Source organism: Schistocerca cancellata, chromosome 2 (assembly GCF_023864275.1).
Source record: "Schistocerca cancellata isolate TAMUIC-IGC-003103 chromosome 2, iqSchCanc2.1, whole genome shotgun sequence".
NCBI classification, from domain to species: domain Eukaryota; kingdom Metazoa; phylum Arthropoda; class Insecta; order Orthoptera; family Acrididae; genus Schistocerca; species Schistocerca cancellata.
This window is the reverse complement of record NC_064627.1, coordinates 503,837,585-503,861,443: the sequence shown is the minus strand read 5'-3', so window position 1 is coordinate 503,861,443 and position 23,859 is coordinate 503,837,585.

Here is a 23,859-nt window from a genome sequence, read left to right as displayed (position 1 = left end):
TCACCTTATGAGCGCTACTTCTTTAAACGTCTGACCACTGAGTATAAAACCAACTTCATTCCCCTCGTAATAAGAAGAACGAAAACTTACATACATAGCATATAGTAGACCAACATTGTTGTTGGTCCAGTCATGCTGCAAGTTATATGGAAAATACTCAGCATTTAAGTACGCTTTAGCAGTGGTTAGTTTACAGTCAACAAACAGGCTCAAATCGTTTATTCGATTCCCCTTCCTACTGTTTGCAATGCTAGAATTATAAAACAACGCATTTCTAGTTGAACAGTTGTCTTGATCATTCATGATTATCTGGATGTCACTGGAAGAACTATATAAGTAAATCTCCCGTGAACGGAAAGTTAGTATTAGCTGAGCACCTGCATTCAACACATGCAAAAGTTTCAGGGGCTCTGATACACGGAAACTTTCCACACCAATTTATCCAGCATTCACTTCTTCTGGGCTCCCTGAACATTTGAATTATTATCTATGGCACCCTGAACTGGAGGCAGCTCCTGTTTGGCATTCATAATGACATGTTTACTATCGTCAAAGAAGCTTATTAACATTCTGAATGGGAGACAGGCGCTAAAGCGACCATCTGTCGACCCATCTATGAAGCATCCTGCATTTTGTAATCCATTCAGGTCTGAAGTTGATGCAGAATGTATGTTTTGAGAGTTTACATAATTCCAATGTTTCTTGTGCAGTCAAGCTCGATAGCATTAAGTTCATATCGTATTTCTTGAAAAATGCATTACGTATAAGCCGCAATGTTATTGATGTCAGAGTGCCTTTGTCCCCTTTGTGGCTGCCAATCTTCCTTCCAAATATAGGAAACCATTGCTCTGAAGTGTTCACTCATTTTCATGTCGAATAACAACTATTTATAGTTATCGTTAAAGGCTTTTCAAGCAAAAGGTCTGAGGGAGAAATATTATTGAGGAATGATACGATAATCATACTAAACTGCAGCCGTTGTATCAAGCTATCCCTATTGCAAGGTTACAGTCCATTCCATTTAAGAAACTGGTAATTCTCAGGAATTATCACATTTTGCTTTCACTGCAGTATGGTCTTCCGATGGCTGTGTGTGCTATCTTTGTACTTTATATCCGCGCTGCTGCTTCAGATGAAGATATATTATAATTTTCTCACCATGAAAAGCGACTAGATTCCAGTTCTGGTATATGATATTCAACTCAAGCTGTTCTAATATTTGAGAAATCACTTCTATAAGTTTGTAACCTGGACACACTGTAGTAAAAATCCACAGAGTGTATGAATTAATCTGTTATCAAGGTATGAATTTGTTGGGATGTTACACTAAACACAAGGTATACCAACAGGGAGCAAACCCATGGGTTGATTTGGCTTGTAAATTTCAGCTGTATTATTCTCCAACATTTGGTTCCTCGAAGAACCAAGTAACGATCCTATTTAACTTTCTTGCCTAAAGGCTTTTCCTTGTTTTGTTGTTTTTATCTCTGTTTTCATCATATTAACATTTGGTTGTAACTCAAAGCTTTGTACAAATAGCTGTATATGTGCATCAAATCATTAATGTAATATGAGCCAGGAGGTTACTACTTGCTAAATTCAGTTTAGTGTTCATCTAGGTGATGTAAGGTATTCTGTTATATGTCCCAATACCGATCAATGTAGTAATTCACTCTCCCTTGCTTTGACCTACTAGGGGAAAGTAGTTTACTCTTAATAACTACCAGCGCTCTTTTACAGTAAGCGTGTAGAACGTCACACCTGAACCTCAAATAATGTAGCGATGTTCATACGAGTAATACTTGTTTTTATGCATAGGGTAATGTGTGGGAAATTCGACCTAGTAATTTCCTGTGGCTATAAGACACTTATTCGAGATCGGATCTTAACGTCATATACGTTAAATTACAGGTAATATAAAGGAGCAACTGTTTGCAAAATATTTTGTTATGCCATCAATAGTTTTTGAGATATCCGTATTTTAAGAAACGTCCATTTTTGCCATTTGCAAAAATGGTGGGTTAAATCCGACCCCCTATTTGTTTGGCTGATTTTGCACAGAAATAGTTCTAAATGAATGGTTTTTTTAGGAAGTAATTATAAGCAATTATGTTTTTTACGTAAATGAACAAAATGTATTCAAAAATAATATTTGGAGTGCTAAATGTACTGAAAGTTAAATGAATGTAAATTATAATTGAAAGAAGATGATTTTATTGCACGGCGGTGCAACAGCAATGTAGATCTCGGAATGTTAAAATTACAAGCGACAGCTTGTAAAGACATTCCCATTCGCATTGCAGCATCTGCTCGGCGAATATCGTTTCGATTGTGTTTTGTCGTTTTTTGTTTGTAATTTCGTACCATTTTCCTAAAAATAAACAAAAATTCACTTTGTTTCCATAAATAAATAATTCTATACACATAAACGATAAAAATATGCTGTCGGATTTACCCCGTCATTTAGGAGTCGGCTTTACCCCGCCATGCCATTTTTCATTTAAATCACATAGAAACAATTTACATGAAATTTCCAAGAAATACTATACATACAATTAATAGGTCACTAAATGCACTACAAATCACTTACCGTTTGTTTTGCGATCGTTTTATTCAATAAGGTAAATCTAATGATGTAATCTGCACAAAAATTAAACTGAAACAATCGAAAACTCATTACTTGTCTTTTGAATGTCTAAATGTCAAATGCGTCAAAGCTGTCAAGGTGACATTTTCGTTATTTCGAATGCTCTATATGGTAACACTAACGCGAAATCGCTCCGCTTTGATGTTACTCACAAACAGAGGGCGGTAGGGTTTACTCACCCGGTCGGATTTACCCCACCTTACCCTATGTCAGGAGAAGCATTCTACAGAAATGACAACAAGGCTATGAATCAAAGTGTTGGTAGTGTCGAAATTTGTACAACACCTCATTCTTGTCGGAAAAGCTTCAGCACAGTTCTTCAGGTGGTGTCAGATCATTACAATCAAAGTAGTGGATTGTATTTGGTTTCTTGTATTTTTTTTCTTTTTTTATAGACTTGCAACAACTATAGTGACAATGTCTCATTCCTTTCATTGCCACAACTTCTTTCGTAACAGATTCTGTCCAAACACCTTGCTACAGACTGTGATATTGAGTTTCTTGACAAATTTAAGCAAATGTATATTTTATGGTGTTGGGACAGCAACGAGCCACAAATTTACTTTCAGTTCCTTTATTAAAAGGGTACCGTTACCGGTTTCGAATCGTTGTGATTCATCATCAGACGGTTTACACGCTTTCTTTATGACATGTGGCGTGTTTTTTTACAAATTAATTGTCTTAAAATATAAATAATACATAATTATAAACACGCCACACACACAGATGGTTGCGTTACAGATTTCGTTGCATGTGTGTTTTTTTTAATAACATTCGTCCAACAGATGTGAATACATTCCCACTGTATTCTTACTGTTGCACACATAAATTTTTCTCCATGAACACTTTAGATTTGTCACTGAGAAGATTTCTACCACATGCCACATGTTTTGATACATACAAAGAGCTTACAAACATATGAGTATCAAAGATGCTATGATATATCGTAACATTTGACGATGATGTCCTATGGTTGGAAAGGATCATATATTCATTTACGCATCTGTAATGCCTTTTACACTTGTACAGAGACATTGATTGTTTGAGATTAATTATATATATTTTGTAAGGTGTCAGGCGTATCCAACACCTTCCATGAAAACTCTGACATGATTGCCGGGCAATGGAGGATGAAGCTTTGACAATGCCAGCCATTCGTGCTGGCGAAACGTCAGAAAAATCATTACATGAACGTCGGCCGAAGAACCCAAGACAGAAGCCAATAGGCAGTTTGTCAACGAGTGGCCACGAAAGCCTTATATATATATATATATATATATATATATATAAAATTACATGTAGCTTCATGAGAATTATAGTAACATATAAATTTGCATAAATTTGATATTTGATCTGCAGATAGGCGTGCTAATATTATTTGCTTTGGAGGTTGAATAATAATGTTTGAACATTTTTCAGGAAAGGGGTGTTAGCTAACTTTGTTCATTATGGATATAGTCTGAGGTGCTGTTTTTGGGTGTGTGTATTTCTATTTCTTCTAATATATTCATAGTGGCTCCTTTTTCTGCTAGACGTAAAATTTTTAAGTTGTCCTCAATGTTTCCCACTGAATGGGTTTCTTCAGCAATATGGGCTGCAATTGCGGATTTGTTCAAGTTACCAAGCTTTAAAGCATCAATGTGTCTTTGTATCTAATTTAAAAAATTCTACCTATTTGTCCAATGTACAATTTTGGGCATGTATCGCATTTGAGTTTGTATATTAATTATGTATTATTTATGTTTTAGGACAATTAATTTGTAAAAAACACACCACATGTCATAAAGAAAGCGTGTAAACCGTCTGGTGATGAATCACAACGATTGGAAACCGGTAACGGTACCTTTTTAATACAGGAACTGAAAGTAAATGTGTCCCAAATCCATCAACATTTATCTTCAAACAACAGCCACGGTCTCCATCATGTCATCATATGTCAAAATTACAAATTTATATTTGTAAACTGATTATTATTAGTACAGTAAGGAAACTGCTTCTTAGAAACAGTCAACGTCATTTCTTGTGTAGTTTTAAATATAGTCCTTTACCGATAGCAATGGCCTCCATCACCCTATTATGCATTTGAGATTTCTGAAGTTGCTCCGCTACAATTGATGTAGTCTTAGCTGTTCGGGCTATAGCAGTAGATGCTCCAGCCAGAGAGCCGATAGCCAATGATCTAGTCAATGCTGGATGTTCCACTAGGCGTCTTAGGTACTGTTAGACCCCTAGACATTTTAACAAGAATTTTTCTCTCTTTCTCCTTCAAAACACTTTTAGCCGCTGCCGCCACGGACCATAGGTAGTTCTTTTCTTTCTCTTTAGTGTACGATAAAATTCTTTCATAATTGGTTTGAAGTTGGTCCAGCACACCGCTAACCTATATTATCAGCAGTGTCTGATAATCCAGATACGCATGGACATCTGAAGGTCATTGCATAGTACCATACAGACACTTTAAAACATAGACATACCGTACATGTACATGGTTTCAACTTGGCATATATTTCTTTATCAACTATGAATGCAGCGTATGCCTTACACGTATTTGCCTGGCTTGATCAGCTAATATTCGATCTGCGGTCTGACGTTCTTTATTTGTTGTGTAAGCAGTGCCGTGCTCCTTGCAGGAGTTGTCTAGTACAATAATTCCCTTATCTTCATGATGGATACCTTTTTCAGCTTCATTGCAGAACAACAGGTGTTGTATCCAGGGAAATGCAGTTCCACTGGGAATTTACTAAGAGTAACACGTCCTTCCAAGCACTCATGTTACGCTGTTGTATGGTTTGAGGTTTATGTGTTCTGTTTATATGCCTGTTGTTCTTTGATGGGAAGCCTAGCCACTTAAATGAAGGTTTGTTTCCTCGACGTCATGTAATAAGCTCTATTAGAAACACAAGTGGATCAGAGTTCTTCAGGATTTCCTGTGTGTAAAGACTTCTGGCAACTTCTTTGTATTTACTGTCCTTTAAGATGTAGTTCTCAGATTTGTGCTTGTACTTTGAAAACTATGAATATTTCTGTTGACCAGTTCCGCAGGTAAGGCTTGTCAAACGCAGTTTTGTATTTTGAAGTATGTACCAGATTACCTACATAAAATATTTGCTGCTATAGATCGATCATCTTAATAGGATTGTACACTGTATTCAGAATTCCAGTATCAGTTACATCAGTAGGTTTCATCTTAATCGTACCTTATCTACTTCGATTATATTGCTCAATTATTTGTGGGAGAATATCCAGCTACTTGTATGATCTTTGAAGGTTAAATTTCATCAACATGCGCTTTTTTATGATCCTATTGAAATGCTCAATAGTTCTCGCCATAATGTGGGAGAAATTTGAGCATTCATTTATTATGTATCTTTCCACTTCTCGAATGAAATGCCTATCGTAGAATTCACCTCCATATTCAGTGTAAAGACTGTCACGACTTCGATTCACCCTTGTGCGCAAGTGTTGAAACACCTGCACAATTTGCTTCCCTGTCTTTACCTTCACAACCAGTGCCCAGGCAGATTTGGAATACGTATCAAAGACCAATAGTGTGTTTGAAGCCCTTATTCGAATTGATTCATTTCTACGAAATCGGCCGGCCATGGATCATCTAAATCTTGTGTTATGGCAGGTCCATGTGGGAATGTTTTGCATGCAGGTTTATGAAGCTCATGAACGACAGTCTCCATATTTTCTTGATGATACGTCTTTCTCAGAGCTCTGAAATGACTGATTTGATTCCATTTACGTGAACTGTATTCCCTGCTGTGGTCAATGCTGTGAGTAGTCTTACCCAGTCTATGATTTCGTTCTGGCCATCAAAGTACATATAATATAGAGGTAGAGTGTTCGGTCTTTCATGGTGAATGTCAGTTCTTTCACCTCTGCCATATATACCCTTTTAGGTGGGCTTAACACTAATCGTTGTATTTGTTACTTTTATTCGTCCTTTTAAGTTATTGCCTGTATTATATGTAAGCCGTACCCAGTTCGCGTTGATGCCGTTTGCTTTTTTGGTATTTTGTCGCAATCGAGTGGTGTCTTATTTCTCCCTAAGTTACTACCATAACGAGTTGCTGACTTGCCTCCGGCAGTGGCAGCAGTAGCGCTTATCGACACTAGTACTGTTGTACGATCTTTGGTGTGACCGCTATATTTCCGTGTGTTGGTGTGTGTGGCAGTCGGTCGTGCACGCGCGGGCGGTTTGTTAGGCGCTAGCTGCGAGAGCTACAAAGTTCGTTGCCCACCGAACCTGGACACTGGAGATGAGTGATCAGTTATCCTCTTATGAAACCTCAACTGCTGTGACATCTCTTTGTTCATTGCCTGTTGTTGCTTCCTGGGCCGTTCTGGCTAACCGCAACGTGTGGTGTGTTGGAGTCTTCCTGTATGGTTTTTAACTATTAAATTGGTTATCAGTAAGTTATCAGTAAAGTACACTAGAGGTATTTTCTGCCTTGTGGCCGTTAACATCCCAATTACCTGTCCTGGTCGTTAGTGTAGTTTTCCGGCAGTGTGTTTTTCGTCACCATGTTGATGCTGTCAGGCACAACGTGTAGTCCGACAGCCTTTCAGTTGTTTACTAATATTTTTTTTCTTAAGAGTGGTTATTGTGCCTTGGCTGTTCTTAGACGCCAATTTGGAAGACCAAGATCTTCTGGTATCTTCGTCCTCGGCTCATATTTTCCGATGTCATACCACTGGTCGGGCGGAAGGGATCTGATTAGGTTGTTGGTCGGGCCTTCAGCCGTCCCTGGATCGGGTTGCCATCCGAGTATTTAACCTTACTCTTGGCTTCCTGTCACATCCCCCCTTCGTTAGAGCTACCTCTTCAGTCCGACCCTCGGAACACTTCTAAGCATGACTGTTCTGTTGATTTTAGATTGTTATTTTCATTTTAGTCTGATGTACTGTGTGAGGCCTTCAGCCGTCTAAATTTAGTTTGCTTTAATTTTAAATCAGACCTTCAGCCGACTTAAATTAAAAATTTGAAAAGTGATTTGGTTAATAACTAAAATTTTGAAACTTTGCTGTATCTGAAATTCTTGTTATCCAGGCCCTAAGCCCTAAGTTGTTTCATGTCTTGTGTGTGGCCTTCAGCCGAGTATTTACGTGAATTATATTTTTTTAATAAGGCCTTCAGCCGCATGTATTGTTTAAAGCTATTTCTTATAACTTGTGTTGTGATCTTTAGCCGTTCTTGTTTTAGGTGTGGTTTTGGGCCTTCAGCCCAGGAGGTAGCGCAAGTTTCCTTAACTAGGCCTTCAGCTGTATTGTTTTAATTTGATCCTTTTAAGGCAATGTGTAATTAAGTGGTTCTTAGGAAAATAAAAGTTCGTGTGTTTTGTGCAACTAACAGTAACCGATTATGGCCCCCTCCACAACCATAACATGATCCGTCCTATCCTGCGAAACCAGATTTCGTTACATGTTAGTTACACGTAATATTTCAGCATGTGTTTGCTTTTCATATGATAGACACTTGTCAGAACTAAAAGCTTTGAGGAATATTAGCTGTATCAAATTTGGTTGTAACATCACATCTCAACAGAGTTAGAGCTTTTGTAGAATATTGGCTCTAGTAAACCCGGTTGTAACGTCACATTTTAATATTTCTTCATTCTGTGAATGTTTACATTGCTATGAATTAAAAGCCTGAGATTTGTGGGAAATAAACTTTAGCCGAAAGATGTTACACAACAAACGATCTGTGCTTCGCGACTACGAAGGGGAAAATATAGTCTCTGTGGCGCACAATGCTTCTCTCTAGACTTTGCAGATAAGCAATTAAGGAACACTCTGATGTTAATTGTCCTACTAAACAGACGTGTACTGAATTTTGTACGAAACTGACTGAACGTGTACTGTTGGAAGTCAGCCGTCTTGTGACATTTTGGAATGCTGAAACTCAGTAACCTGATAAAATGGAAACAAGTTAAATACGAACGTTAATTTCTGATGTATAAACAGAGTATGGAAAAATACGTGACTGCTTAATCTGAAACGGTAAGGGCGATTGTATTATTTTTTATTATGGTGTACATGGATCTCGACATGTTGCACATCGGAAAAGACATTCAGACGGATGGACTCTGGTAGAAAGTCGACGAGCCTGCGCACCGTCTGAACTTTTCTGGGATAACTTTTATTCAACAAAAAAGTGTTTTCTTCGTTTTTGAGGTTTTATTTGGACGGATAATACTACCAGATTCCAATGTAGTGTGGTACAATGCGTAGACAAATCCCGAATGTTCTATAGCGAGTAATCTAGTTTCTTTCGCTGCTATAGTTTACGACGAACTTAGCAGCGGGACGTCGGGCAGCAGAAGATTAATTTCTCCGAGCTTCAGAAGGAAGTGCCACTTCATAAGAGCACTGATAATTACACGAGCATTACGTAAATAGTTACGACATTATCCTCGAGATTGCAATTAAAAGTTAAATAACAGATAACCCCCAAATTTTTCTTTAGCATATAATAAAAGTATCGACCAATCTCGACAGGACATACTTAAATTAATTACAAAAAGATTAGCCCTGATTAAACATGGGTAACTGATCAGCCACATTGCAATACATCATTAAAAACGGAGATCATCTGTCTACGAAATGAAACCAGGTTTCAAATCAAACCAAATTATTACAGTAGTTCTGCTGTTTGAATATATGAACATAGATTATATCACAAAATGCAAGGAAGTTCAGAATGGCAAGAACACAAAAATGGTTCAAATGGCTCTGAGCACTATAGGACTTAACTACTGTGGTTATCAGTCCTCTAGAACTTAGAACTACTTAATCCTAACTAACCTAAGGACAACACACACATCCATGCCCGAGGAAGTATTCGCACCTGCGACCGTAGCGGTCGCACGGTTCCAGACTGTAGCCCCTAGAACCGCTCGGCCGCTACGGCCGGCGGCAAGAACACAGAATTAACACTCGCTTAATATGAGAGATACGAATGTTTTGCCGAAGACTGAAAGATAATGGGAATTTATGAAGTTGTCATCTAATAATTCATAGGTGAAAGTACAAACTCGCAGTGCCCGCTCGCTGACTGCGTGATTATGTTGAAAGAATGGTGAACTAAAACGTGCATACTACATCATTGAAGGATGAATGAACCCTCAAAGTTTCCATAAAATTGCAAGGTTCGCAACAGTTACTCGTTCCCTTATCTGTTTTATAAATCATTTCTAAGCTTCGTTACCCGTTTACCTAAGGTTGCAGTGGCTCATCAAATTCTGCAAGTTATTGAGTAGCAAACTGCATGTGACATGATCTAATGCCGATTGCTGCTGGCAGGGAATAGATCCTTCCATGTTGCCCACCGGAGAAGAGGGTCTTTACTCGCTACCCACTGAAGCGGAAGTCTTTTCTCACTGCTTGCCAAAGAAGAAGTCATACCTGTTCGCTCTCCAGTCTAAGTGCCACTCTGGCCCTGCATAACTTCTTGAGTGCCAGTGAGAAGGATTTACATGATCCTGACCAATGGTGCGGTAGTAAACAAACCTACAAATCGCCGAGTTAGAAACAGTTTTGAAATATTAACATACAAAATGACGCTACAGTGCACTTTCTGGATAGGATGGTGGATCTTTTATTATACCTCACACTTCGACTCTCACAATCATCATCACGAAACTTTCCTCCAGACCGAGCGGTACAGAAGGAACAAGCATAACCCACTAATCTTTTGAAACTACCCTGCTACTCTCCCATGCAAACCACACATACCCAAATTACATGACATACATCACACTGCAATAAGAAATATAAAACACTAAATAGTCACAACATCATCACTTTCAGATTTCCCACTTCAATCAATATTTATCCCAGTTTCACACGACACTGCCCCACTTGGTAATTCTACTTTCCTACTATGAACTCTGGAGATATATGCACGTCTTCCTGTGCAATGCAAGCCATGTGGCGTTGCTGGATAGACGGCCGACTCACCTTGCTTCTCTCTCAGAGTTTGAATCTAGCGTCACACGGAATTATATCACGCAAGGTAATATTAAGAACATATTCATCACACACGCGAGTCCTCAACTGGTACCATGGACGAGTACTTCTCTTTATCCTTTGTCTCATACACAGATTGAGACTCACACAGTACTCACCACGTGGAAATACTCGTCTCTAATTTCAAGTCCTGCACACGCCATTTCTTAAATATTTCAGCTTATGGTACACACGCTATTTCTTAAATATTTCAACTTATTGTACACACGCTAGTAATTCAGCTTAACTTAAGCACACGGAAGTATTTCAACTTATTGCTACACGTGGTTTCATTGTGACCGTTGGTCACTTCCGAAGATTACTACAATCCCATTAATATTACCTGCCTGACATTTAATTCTCCCCACAAAAGTTCCTGAAATAGAGAAATTATGATTTCAAACTACTCTTAAATATTCCACATGCATACCATGACTCCACTCTTTCGTCATTACGGAGCACAACTAAAACAGGTGTTAACAGCACAGGATCCAGCGGCAGAGTGCTGAAACATGGCCGTTCTCAAGGTCCTCTCGCACCTCTGTCGAGGTGGGGGAAGACCATGCTATCGTATTGGTCAGCCACATTTCAGGTGCTCAAAGCTCAGGTAAATTTCATCTCTTTGGTCCCACCAAAGGTGGCCAAAGGATCGACTCAAAGATGATCATATATTCACATTCACCAGCTGTGGTTAGCAGACGACCATATATTCATTCATTTCAAAAGATCTCACCAAACTGGACGTAGGGATTTACTTTGTGGGAGTGCATATGTGATCAATTAAATAAATAAATTGTCATTCTTTCGCACACTGGTATCCGGCTTCGCTGTATTAATTGAAATTGAGTTATTTTACAAAAAAAATGTGTTGTTCTGACAAAAATAATGAAGTATGTTGTACCTATTTTCAATGTCGGGCGGTACTGTACCCTTTCATGTTCTCCAATAAGGAGTTCCGTTGCAAATCTTCAAGAAGTGGTCTGACTGCCACCAGGCTGGGGAGCAGTGCTCCCTCCTTTCTCACAGAACTGCGAGGTGACTGCTGAAAGAAAGTTCATTTGTAAACAGCTACGGTCGCCTGCCATCACCTGCTAAATCTGCGAGTCGGCCCAGTCTCGAGTGTTCGCCAACTGTCTTATCTGATTTTCCTAAGAGGGCTGGACCAAACAAACAAGATAAAGTGTACTTACAAGGAACTACTTCAATGCGAGGTCAACTGACTGTTTCAGAGTGTTGTGTTAACAATTATCAGAGGAAAAATACTAGCTGCTAATGACTGACTAAGTGCATCAGGAGGGCGACAGAAAATCAGTGTCTAGGAGCTGCAAAGACCAACCTTCTCTGGCAATTATGTATTGCACTTCACAAAATGAATGGACGTCGTCAACGTTCAAGACTTGTTCCAAACAAACGATTAACTTGAGCCATGAACTACGAATGAAGAATGGCACGTCACATGGTCACAAAGGTTTTCACCATCAAGGTAGAAAGCGTAATTATTGGACGTTACAAATGGTGCAGAACGTTCAGCTAGATATAAACTTTCAAGGAATGCATGTAGAATCATATTGGTGTACCGGGGTGACGCGAACTGATGGAATGTGATAGTATGCAACCGAATGTGAATGAGTCTGTCGTGGAGCTTATCGCGAAACTGACCATCATTTATTGCGTAACTGCAGATAGTTTGATAGTATATGTTACAGACATAGAAAAAACAAACTTCCCAGTGGTTTCCAGGTGGTATGAACTGCAATATCATACATTTTTCAGGAGGGATAATTTGCTCTAAAGGAGTGCGATTTTTATACCTAAACCAGGAATCGAGTAAAAGGAAGTTATTTTGAACAGCTATTGGGCAAAATGAGTGCTCATGCCATAGTTTGAGTTCTCTTACGCCTGCTTTCCCACTCTACTGACCTTGCAAGGTCACCCACACGTGAAAGAATCGTCGGGGGTCAGAGCACCCCCAGCTTCGCGCAGCACAATAAATAACATTCCAGCTAATTTACCATCCAGATTAGCAGTCGGCGTAATTGCATACGAATGCGTTAAAGCATTTATGTTAGCTGATCCTGATACAACTCTTTTGATTCCTCTAAATTCATTGTTTTCTTTCATACGCTTTTCGACTTAAAATGCCGACTGGTTGGAGTTCCTTACTGAACGATGGGATAAGTTTATCTCATCCATAAATTTTCGGGCAGATTCTACACTATTGCTGTGCTTCGTCGAGTTGACGCTTTGTTTGAAATTTCGTTACCTTTCGTCTTACAATTTCTGTGCACTGTTTATAGCTATGCAGCTATCCTCTGCTTCTCTTGAAAAATCACTCTAATCTACACTGAAGAGCCAAAGAAACTGGTTCAATTGCCTGATGTCGTCTAGTTCCTCCGCGAGCACGCAGAAGTGCCGCAACACGACGTAGCATAGATTCGACTAATATCTGACGTAGTGCTAGAGGGAATCGACACCATGAATCTTGCAGGACTGTCCATAAATCCGTAAGAGAGCGAAGGGGTGGAGATCTCTTCTGAATAGCACGTTGCAAGGCGTCCCAGATATACTCAGTAATGTTCATGTCTGGAGAGTCCATGGAGCCTGCCTGTCAGCAGAGGACTGTTCAGGCTGGTGGAGGCTCTGTAATGGTGTGGGGCGTGTGCAGTTGGAGTGATATGGGATTCCCGATACGTATAGACAGGACTCTGACAGGTGACATGTACGTCGGATCACCTGCATCCATTCATGTCCATTGTGCATTCCGACGGACTTGGGCCATTCCAGCAGGACAATGCGACACCCACACTTCCAGAATTGTTAAAGAGTGGCTCCAGGAACACTCTTCTGAGTTGAAACATTTGCGCTGGCCATCAAACTTTCCAGACATGAACATTATTAAGCATCTCGGGGATGCCTTGCAACGGGCTGTTTAGAAGAGATCTCAGCCACCTCGTACTCTCACGGGTTTATGGACAGCCCTTCAGGATTCGTGGTGTCAGTTCCCTTCAGTACTACTTCAGACACGTTGCGGCACTTCTGTGCATATTCGGAAATGACCCGTGTTTGTGCCATATTCACAGAGTTTCTGGGTTGTTGGCTGATTGGTGGTAGTGTGAGGGGCTTTGTTGAGACCCTACTGTTATCGGGAGTGCGGCGGAGCAGGGTGATCGGCCTGCTGAGCGCTAATGACAAAAAAATTTGCGGAACAAGAATTTATTACATTAAGGTTTACAGTCGTGTAATTTTTCATATAGCGACCTATAGGCCAGGGGAGGCGCAACGGTCTACCTCGGTATGTGCTGAGACTGTGGCAGCAGTCTTCAGAGGGCGTCAGAGCGGTGGCGTGCGGTTGAGGTAGACACGGTGTCGGTCGCAGTGGCAGGTCTCGCTGGTGACCGGCGTAGCCGGTACTGCCGGCGTTGCTGCAGGACAGCGACTGCGTATTACCAGAGCAGTCTCCTGGACATGGAATGGCTGTGCTCGTGTAATCTCTCAGGAGTACAGTGTGTAGATAAACCGCAACATAGACCTTCGACCAACGGAGGCGAGGGATGTCAATGACTGCTTACAGTTACTAGTCGGGGCTGTGGAAATTTGGGTACGTCTCAAACACTGCGAAAGTTTGACAGCGTGCCAGACAGTATTAGTTCGGCTCAGTAAACCCGAGGTAGATATCTCCAAGTGTTCTCATCGTTGGCTGAGTGGTTGGCTGCCCACAGCGGCCACGGACAGCATATCAGACAGGTAGAAGTTCCGAAGGCGGGAGTCGTCTTGGCAGACGGTAGCAGCACATCAGAGGTTCGGCGTCGTAGCTGATGTTTTGCGTTGTTATCATGGGAAGAATCAGATGGTTCAAATGGCTCTGAGCACTATGGGACTTAACTTCTGAGGTCATCAGTCCCCTAGAAGTTAGAATTACTTAAACCTAACTAACCTAAGGACACCACACATATCCATTCCCGAGGCAGGATTCAAACTTGCGACCATAGCGAAAGGATCAGATGCCTGAGTGTTTATTACAATGACGTTATGCTTTGCCGGCGATGACCGAATGTGGTCTCACTTCCTGGGAACATAGGTGATCTTCACCATCCCTATGTTTGGCAAGAATGGCTTTCCGCGCTGAAAGAATGACTAATCATCTCTTCTCCTCACTTACGTCAATCTGCTGACACGCTCACGGTAGGTAAGGCAATATCTTCGGTGCTCGTTCTGCTATTCGCAATGTCGGCTTTTTGCCTGTCGTTCTGATTGCGACACGAGGTGTTAGCCTGGCTTGCCTTGGCTTGGTGCTGGCTGGAGAGGAATCTGAGAAAATTTTACATATGCCCGTTACACATTTCTCCTATGTAACGGTAGTCTCCCCACTGGATAAAGGTTGCCAAGTGTTGTCAAAATAAGTAACCGGGAAACGCCGGGTAATCTGGTATATTTAATAAATTAGTAGACAGCCGGTGTGTAATGAGAGATTGTCCTAATCGGGTGGGAGACACTGTTCCCCGCGCTGTGTGTGTGGGAGGGGGGGGGGGGGCGTTACCGGCGGCCGCGCTGCGTCACCGCCGCGGCGGGCGGATGCTCGCTCAATTGCGCCGCCTGATTAATTGAAGTTCTTTCCGAGGCTCGCGGGAGGAGCCGGGACAGGCCGAGCCGGGCCGGGCCGGGCGGCCCACAAAGAGGCCGCCGACAATGGCAGTTTTTGAAAACTCGTGTTTTTTGTGTCCCCGGGGAGTCGCCCCTCGCCTTGCCTCCTCTGTGAGTAATGGTGTCTCCGGCCGCCCGGTCGCGCGGCGGCGAGCAGATTGGCGAGCGCACTTGAACTCGTCCGGTCGATTTCACTGCTCCATTTGAAGACGCATAATCGCTTGCACTGGGGCAGCACTCCGTTAGCCGTTGAGATACGATCGTGCATTTGGGGTGGAATGTACTGGGGTCATTCACAAGTACTTGTGGGGTTTGCAGAAGACGACTGCACAAAAATTAAAAGACTTGCAGAAAAATCACACGTATCTGTGTATGGAGTATCTCCCAAAGTTTCGATTCCTAATGTGCAGCGTATCGTATTTGTTCTGGGGGAGGTATGTCAGAACACGTATACGAAGCACATCGAATTAGTTCGCCCCTGCAGATAGGCAACCCGGTGAACTGATTTTTAAAGTGGGGTATGTCACATCCTCCTGGACAATTCGTGTCAATTCAATGGACATTGTGGGGTTTGCAGAAGACGACTGCACAAAAATTAAAAGACTTGCAGAAAAATCACACGTATCTGTGTATGGAGTATCTCCCAAAGTTTCGATTCCTAATGTGCAGCGTATCGTATTTGTTCTGGGGGAGGTATGTCAGAACACGTATACGAAGCACATCGAATTAGTTCGCCCCTGCAGATAGGCAACCCGGTGAACTGATTTTTAAAGTGGGGTATGTCACATCCTCCTGGACAATTCGTGTCAATTCAATGGACAATGCCACATCGCAACGGTTGCCGCATCTCAACCTGGCACCCGCCTTACCAACAATTAATTTTACATGACCATTCCACTTCAAATCGTTCCGTACGCATACTCCCAGATATTTTACAGAAGTAACTGCTACCAGTGTTTGTTCCGCTATCATATAATCATACAGTAAAGGATCCTTCTTTCTATGTGTTCGCAATACATTTAATCGGTCTATGTTAAGGGTCAGTTGCCACTCCCTGCGCCAAGTGCCTATCCGCTGCAGATCTTCCAGCATTTCGCTGAAATTTTCTGATGCTGCAACTTCTCTGTATACTACAGTAGCATCCGCGAAAAGCCGCATGGAACTTCCGACAATATCTACTAGCTCAGTTATATATATTGTGAAAAGCAGTGGTCCCATAACACTCCCTTGTGGCACGCCAGAGGTTACTTTAACGTCTGTAGACGTCTCTACATTGAGAACAAAATGCTGTGTTCTGTTTGCTAAAAACTCTTCAATCCAGCACACAACTGGTCTGATATTCCGTAGGCTCTTACTTTGTTTATCAGGCAACATTGCGGAACTCTATCGAACGTCTTCCGGAAGTCAAGGAAAATGGCATCTACCTGGGAGCCTGTATCTAATATTTTCTGGGTCTCATGAACAAATAAAGCTAGTTGTTCTAAAATTCTACAACAGATCGCTGTCAGAGATATAGGGCTATAGTTTTGCGCATCTGCTCTACGACCCTTCTTGAAAACTGGAACTACCTGTGCTCTTTTCCAATCATTTAGAATCTTCCGTTCCTCTAGAGACTTGCGGTACACGGCTGTTACAAGGGGGCAAGTTCTTTCACGTACTCTGTTAGAATCGAATTGGTATCCCGTCAGGTCCAGTGGACTTTCCTCTGTTGAGTGATTTCAGTTGCTTTTCTATCCCTTGGACACTTATTTTGATATCAGCCACTCTTTCGTTCGTGCGAGGATTTAGAGAAGGAACTGCAGTGCGTTCTTCCTCTGTGAAACAGCCTTGGAAAAAGGTGTTTAGTATTTCAGCTCTACGCGTGTTATCCTCTGTTTCAATGCCATTATCATCCCAGAGTGTCTGGATATGCTGTTTCGACCCACTTACTGATTTAACGTAAGACCACAGCTTCCTAGGATTTTCTGTCAAGTCGGTACATAGAATTTTCCTTTCGAATTCACTGAGCGCTTCATGCATAACCCTCCTTACGCTAACTTTGACATCGTTTAGCTTCTGTTTCTCTGAGAGGTTTTGGCTGCGTATAAATTTGCAGTGAGCCTCTCTTTGCTTTCGCAGTAGTTTCCTAACATATGAGTAAATGATCTCTATCTGACAGGTTACTGAAAAACAAATGGGTAAAACATGCAAATATGTGTTATTTATGGTGTATGAAACCAAATTCTGTTGATTTCAAATTCGTGTTCGAAAAGCGAAGAACTGACTAAGCGAAATTTTTTTCACTGGATTAATATGGAAGTGGTAACACATGGGAGTACAAACATTTGCTGACGATGTAGTTCTTCCCCCTGAAAAGACCCGAAGATCTCGGATTGTTGAATTTACTCTTTCTTAACAGGTAACTTTGCCTGCGAATAACGAAAGCAAAGACTACAGTGATGAGGACTAACCGGAAACAAAGTGGGCAGCGAAACTTTGACAACGCAGAATACTGGACGGAATTAGCGGAAAAAGTATTATTCAAGATGAACGAAACAAAGGACCGCACTAGCACAGGTGTGATATGAAATGGAAGATTTCCATATTTTAGTTGTTTTATGTTTTCCCAATTCGCTACTCTTCTTTCCATTAGTCCCCTCCACGATCATCACTATTTATTGATAACCCAGATGACACGTTACTTAAGTTGAGTACTCCATTCAACAATTACAACTCCTACATACTTTCAGGAATGAATCTTACCATTAGATCACTGCGTTCTATGAAACTGGACGCGGTACTTGAGGAAATTGAAGAATGACATGGAATGTGGTGGAGAAGGCATATGTTTGCAATTAAACCGACATATAAAATACGAAATAAACGGGCACTGACACGTCCAGGAAGGTGTCTAAGAACTGTTTAGTTGTCATAACGGAACATCAGAATGTAATTATAAGTTATTTCCGATGCTGAAGGCAACAGCAGAGATGAAAGTACCTGCAACAAATATCAAACGAAGAAGAAATCATACGACGCGAATGATTGACTATTTTAAAGTATACTGTCGTTCATAGGACAGCAGCCCAAACGAAAAGCACTGCACCAGCAAGGCCTACCACACCACGACAGCGCGTCAGTGTAAGTGTTTAGCGGTGCTGTAACACTCCAAACTGGAAACCAGGTGCTTATGAAAGAACTAATTCGGTGCAAAGTAAAACATAATAATAAAAATATCTTTTTAAGGCTTATCCTGTTTCCCGCCTATTTGGTGTAATTGTAGTAACAAAAACTATATGTAACATATATGATGAGGTGTCATAATTCCAGAGAAGGCACAAGAGTTAAGTTCAACGAATATATTACTTTACAGTAGTGATTATAGCTGACGGATGCGTGATTTGCATTGTTACAATTCGAAAATTGTTCACACGTATTACGCAGGTGCTTTTAGTGAAGAAGAAACACATATAGTCTTTAAACATGAAGCTGTCCTGTGCCTCGCTGTTATGAGGCTTCAGCTACACGAACTGCTCATCATTCTTTCCGTATAATGTAACATTAAATAACGCTTGTAGTGAAAGCACCACAAAAATAGTATGACTACAGAATACCGCGCTTATTACAACAATGTTTCTTATAAACATTGAAGTGAGAACTCACTAAAACACTGACATCATTTTTGTCACCAGCAAATTTATTGAACAATACAGCACATTTGGAGAAAATATATTCTGTCTGCAAGGGATATAAAAACACAGGTCTAATGGAGAAAAAGCTTTTTCTGCTCAGTTTTTGTTATTATCATTCATTATGTTATTGAAGGGTAGTAAAGATAACTGGAAAAAAGATAAATCGAAAGAGAGGGAGAGAGAGAGAAAGAGAGCGAGAAAGAGAAGGACATGCGGAGAAACGGAGAAAAACAGAGAATACCAATTATAAGTTAAGAGAAAAAAGATACGTATAACCGTTGGGCCCCTTGGCGCATAGGTATCTGCACATCTGAAATCCAGATGGCACATTCTAGTGTCCTGCTGTTCGGTACCCCAGTTCTGCGTCACAGATTTTCTAATTTATAGCTGTACACTATACTGCACTCTGCTACACTGTGCTACACTACTGTACTTGGTGTCGGAAGCAGAAACTTTTTCCTCATTTGGTCTGGATTGTTAGACCCTGACGCACTAAAGCCTAATTCAGAATTCACAGCGTTTGTGCTGCCATGCCACGCGAAGTGCCAACGCGGGTGACTGGAAAGAGGGCAGGGGATGCAGTCCCTGGAATTCCTTGCTGTTCCTCCCCATAGCTCATCTCCTTACTTCTTCCGGAAGGTCGTTGTTCAAATGGCTCTGAGCACTATGGGACTTAACTTCTGAGGTCATCAGTCCCCTAGAACTTAGAACTACTTAAACCTAACTAACCTAAGGACTGCACACACATCCATTCCCGAGGCAGGATTCGAACCTGCGACCGTAGCAGTCACGCGGTCCCAAACTGAAGAGCTTAGAACCGCACGCCACACCGGCCGACGAAGGTCGTTGTTACAGTGATGTGTTGCTTCTTCTACTCTCTTCCCCAGTAATGTAGCCATGCAATTCGGAAGCTTGGCTCTCAGCAAATCCAGCTTGTGCATCACTTCCCCATTCTTCTTTGTGCTACAGACTGGTATGTTAGGATGGCGATCCTTTTCAGATCTGCAACTTTAATGATTTTATTCGTAAACGATTTGAAGTAGTGATTGTAAAAATCAGTCTTAAAATGCCGGCTCAACCACCTATTAACAGCGTAAAAAACTCAACAATTTAAGCGTTTCGAAGGTCAAGCCCTCATCCTCAAAATAACGCTACAATCAACTGCAAAAGTGACCCACATAAAACAAAAAAAAGTAATAAAACAAAGTGGCTACTTCCCCTGCAGCTGTATCCTCTTAAGGGGTATTTCCACATCACCGTCAACTGATAAAGTACACTCCTGGAAATGGAAAAAAGAACACATTGACACCGGCGTGTCAGACCCACCATACTTGCTCCGGACACTGCGAGAGGGCTGTACAAGCAATGATCACACGCACGGCACAGCGGACACACCAGGAACCGCGGTGTTGGCCGTCGAATGGCGCTAGCTGCGCAGCATTTGTGCACCGCCGCCGTCAGTGTCAGCCAGTTTGCCGTGGCATACGGAGCTCCATCGCAGTCTTTAACACTGGTAGCATGCCGTGACAGCGTGGACGTGAACCGTATGTGCAGTTGACGGACTTAGAGCGTGGGCATGCGGGAGGCCGGGTGGACGTACCGCCGAATTGCTCAACACGTGGGGCGTGAGGTCTCCACAGTACATCGATGTTGTCGCCAGTGGTCGGCGGAAGGTGCACGTGCCCGTCGACCTGGGACCGGACCGCAGCGACGCACGGATGCACGCCAAGACCGTAGGATCCTACGCAGTGCCGTAGGGGACCGCACCGCCACTTCCCAGCAAATTAGGGACACTGTTGCTCCTGGGGTATCGGCGAGGACCATTCGCAACCGTCTCCATGAAGCTGGGCTACGGTCCCGCACACCGTTAGGCCGTCTTCCGCTCACGCCCCAACATCGTGCAGCCCGCCTCCAGTGGTGTCGCGACAGGCGTGAATGGAGGGACGAATGGAGACGTGTCGTCTTCAGCGATGAGAGTCGCTTCTGCCTTGGTGCCAATGATGGTCGTATGCGTGTTTGGCGCCGTGCAGGTGAGCGCCACAATCAGGACTGCATACGACAGAGGCACACAGGGCCAACACCCGGCATCATGGTGTAGGGAGCGATCTCCTACGCTGGCCGTACACCACTGGTGATCGTCGAGGGGACGCTGAATAGTGCACGGTACATCCAAACCGTCATCGAACCCATCGTTCTACCATTCCTAGACCGGCAAGGGAACTTGCTGTTCCAACAGGACAATGCACGTCCGCATGTATCCCGTGCCACCCAACGTGCTCTAGAAGGTGTAAGTCAACTATCCTGGCCAGCAAGATCTCCGGATCTGTCCCCCATTGAGCATGTTTGGGACTGGATGAAGCGTCGTCTCACGCGGTCTGCACGTCCAGCACGAACGCTGGTCCAACTGAGGCGCCAGGTGGAAATGGCATGGCAAGCCGTTCCACAGGACTACATCCAGCATCTCTACGATCGTCTCCATGGGAGAATAGCAGCCTGCATTGCTGCGAAAGGTGGATATACACTGTACTAGTGCCGACATTGTGCATGCTCTGTTGCCTGTGTCTATGTGCCTGTGGTTCTGTCAGTGTGCTCCCTGCCGCCGTTGGATAAGCAGCTGCAGCAGCAAGTCGTATACTCCTAGCTCACTCATTTGTTACATAGTTTAATTCTTAATTTCTTTGCGTGTTTTTGGTACTTGCATTGTTTAATTCATAAATTTCGGGCGTATTATAGTATTTGAGAGTTGTAGCATCGCGTTTTAGTACCTGAATAGTGTAAATTCGCGTAGTCGTCTGTCATCTGTTTTTGTTTTGAACGGCCAGTGTCGGTTGGTCACAGTCAGTGTGCTCCCTGCCGCCGTTGGATAAGCAGCTGCAGCAGCAAGTCGTATACTCCTAGCTCACTCATTTGTTACATAGTTTAATTCTTAATTTCTTTGCGTGTTTTTGGTACTTGCATTGTTTAATTCATAAATTTCGGGCGTATTATAGTATTTGAGAGTTGTAGCATCACGTTTTAGTACTCCAATAGTGTTAAATCGCGTAGTCTCCTTCCGCCGCCGAGCAGTGTGTCAGCAGTGCACAAGTGGCAGCATTACTGCATTTACTAGGCAATCTTGTATTTTAATAACCGCTTCAATTTTGTGTCGTTTTGTTTGCGCTCTCTGTAGATTAGTTCAGACGTTCTTTGCACAAGTTTTTAGCATGGATAGGGACTGCAACTGCTGTGTTCGGATGCAGGCTGAGTTGGCATCCCTTCGCTCCCAGCTTCAGGCAGTGTTGGCTTCAGTCACACAGCTTGAGGCTGTTGCCAATGGGCATCACTGTGGGGGTCCGGATGGGGGTTTGTCGGGGACGGCCAGCTCGTCCCACGCATCCCCCGATCGGACTACGACTGTGGTTGCCCGGGATACTGCCCGCATTGAGGCTGATCCCTCACCTGTGGTAGAGTGGGAGGTCGTCTCAAGGTGTGGCAGGGGGCGAAAGACATTCCAGAGGGCTGAATGGAAGGCCTCTCCAGTTTGTCTGACGAACCGGTTTCAGGCTCTGTCTCAGGCTGATACTGATCTTCAGCCTGACATGGCTGCTTGTCCTGTTCCAGAGGTTGCCCCTCAGTCTGCAAGATCCGGGCAGTCGCAGAGGGTGGGCTTACTGGTAGTTGGGAGCTCCAACGTCAGGCGCGTAATGGGGCCCCTTAGGGATATGGCAGCAAGGGAGGGGAAGAAAACCAAAGTGCACTCCGTGTGCATACCAGGGGGAGTCATTCCAAATGTGGAAAGGGTCCTTCCGGATGCCATGAAGGGTACAGGGTGCACCCATCTGCAGGTGGTCGCTCATGTCGGCACCAATGATGTGTGTCGCTATGGATCGGAGGAAATCCTCTCTGGCTTCCGGCGGCTATCTGATTTGGTGAAGACTGCCAGTCTCGCTAGCGGGATGAAAGCAGAGCTCACCATCTGCAGCATCGTCGACAGGACTGACTGCGGACCTTTGGTACAGAGCCGAGTCGAGGGTCTGAATCAGAGGTTGAGACGGTTCTGCGACCATGTGGGCTGCAGATTCCTCGACTTGCGCCATAGGGTGGTGGGGTTTCGGGTTCCGCTGGATAGGTCAGGAGTCCACTACACGCAACAAGCGGCTACACGGGTAGCAGGGGTTGTGTGGCGTGGGCTGGGCGGTTTTTTAGGTTAGATGGCCTCGGTCAAGTGCAGAAAGGGCAACAGCCTCAACGGGTGCGGGGCAAAGTCAGGACATGCGGGGACCAAGCAGCAATCGGTATTGTAATTGTAAACTGTCGAAGCTGCGTTGGTAAAGTACCGGAACTTCAAGCGCTGATAGAAAGCACCGAAGCTGAAATCGTTATAGGTACAGAAAGCTGGCTGAAGCCAGAGATAAATTCTGCCGAAATTTTTACAAAGGCACAGACGGTGTTTAGAAAGGATAGATTGCATGCAACCGGTGGTGGAGTGTTCGTCGCTGTTAGTAGTAGTTTATCCTGTCGTGAAGTAGAAGTGGATAGTTCCTGTGAATTATTATGGGTGGAGGTTACACTCAACAACCGAGCTAGGTTAATAATTGGCTCCTTTTACCGACCCCCCGACTCAGCAGCATTAGTGGCAGAACAACTGAGAGAAAATTTGGAATACATTTCACATAAATTTTCTCAGCATGTTATGGTCTTAGGTGGAGATTTCAATTTACCAGATATAGACTGGGACACTCAGATGTTTAGGACGGGTGGTAGGGACAGAGCATCGACTGACATTATACTGAGTGCACTATCCGAAAATTACCTCGAGCAATTAAACAGAGAACCGACTCGTGGAGATAACATCTTGGACCTACTGATAACAAACAGACCCGAACTTTTCGACTCTGTAAGTGCAGA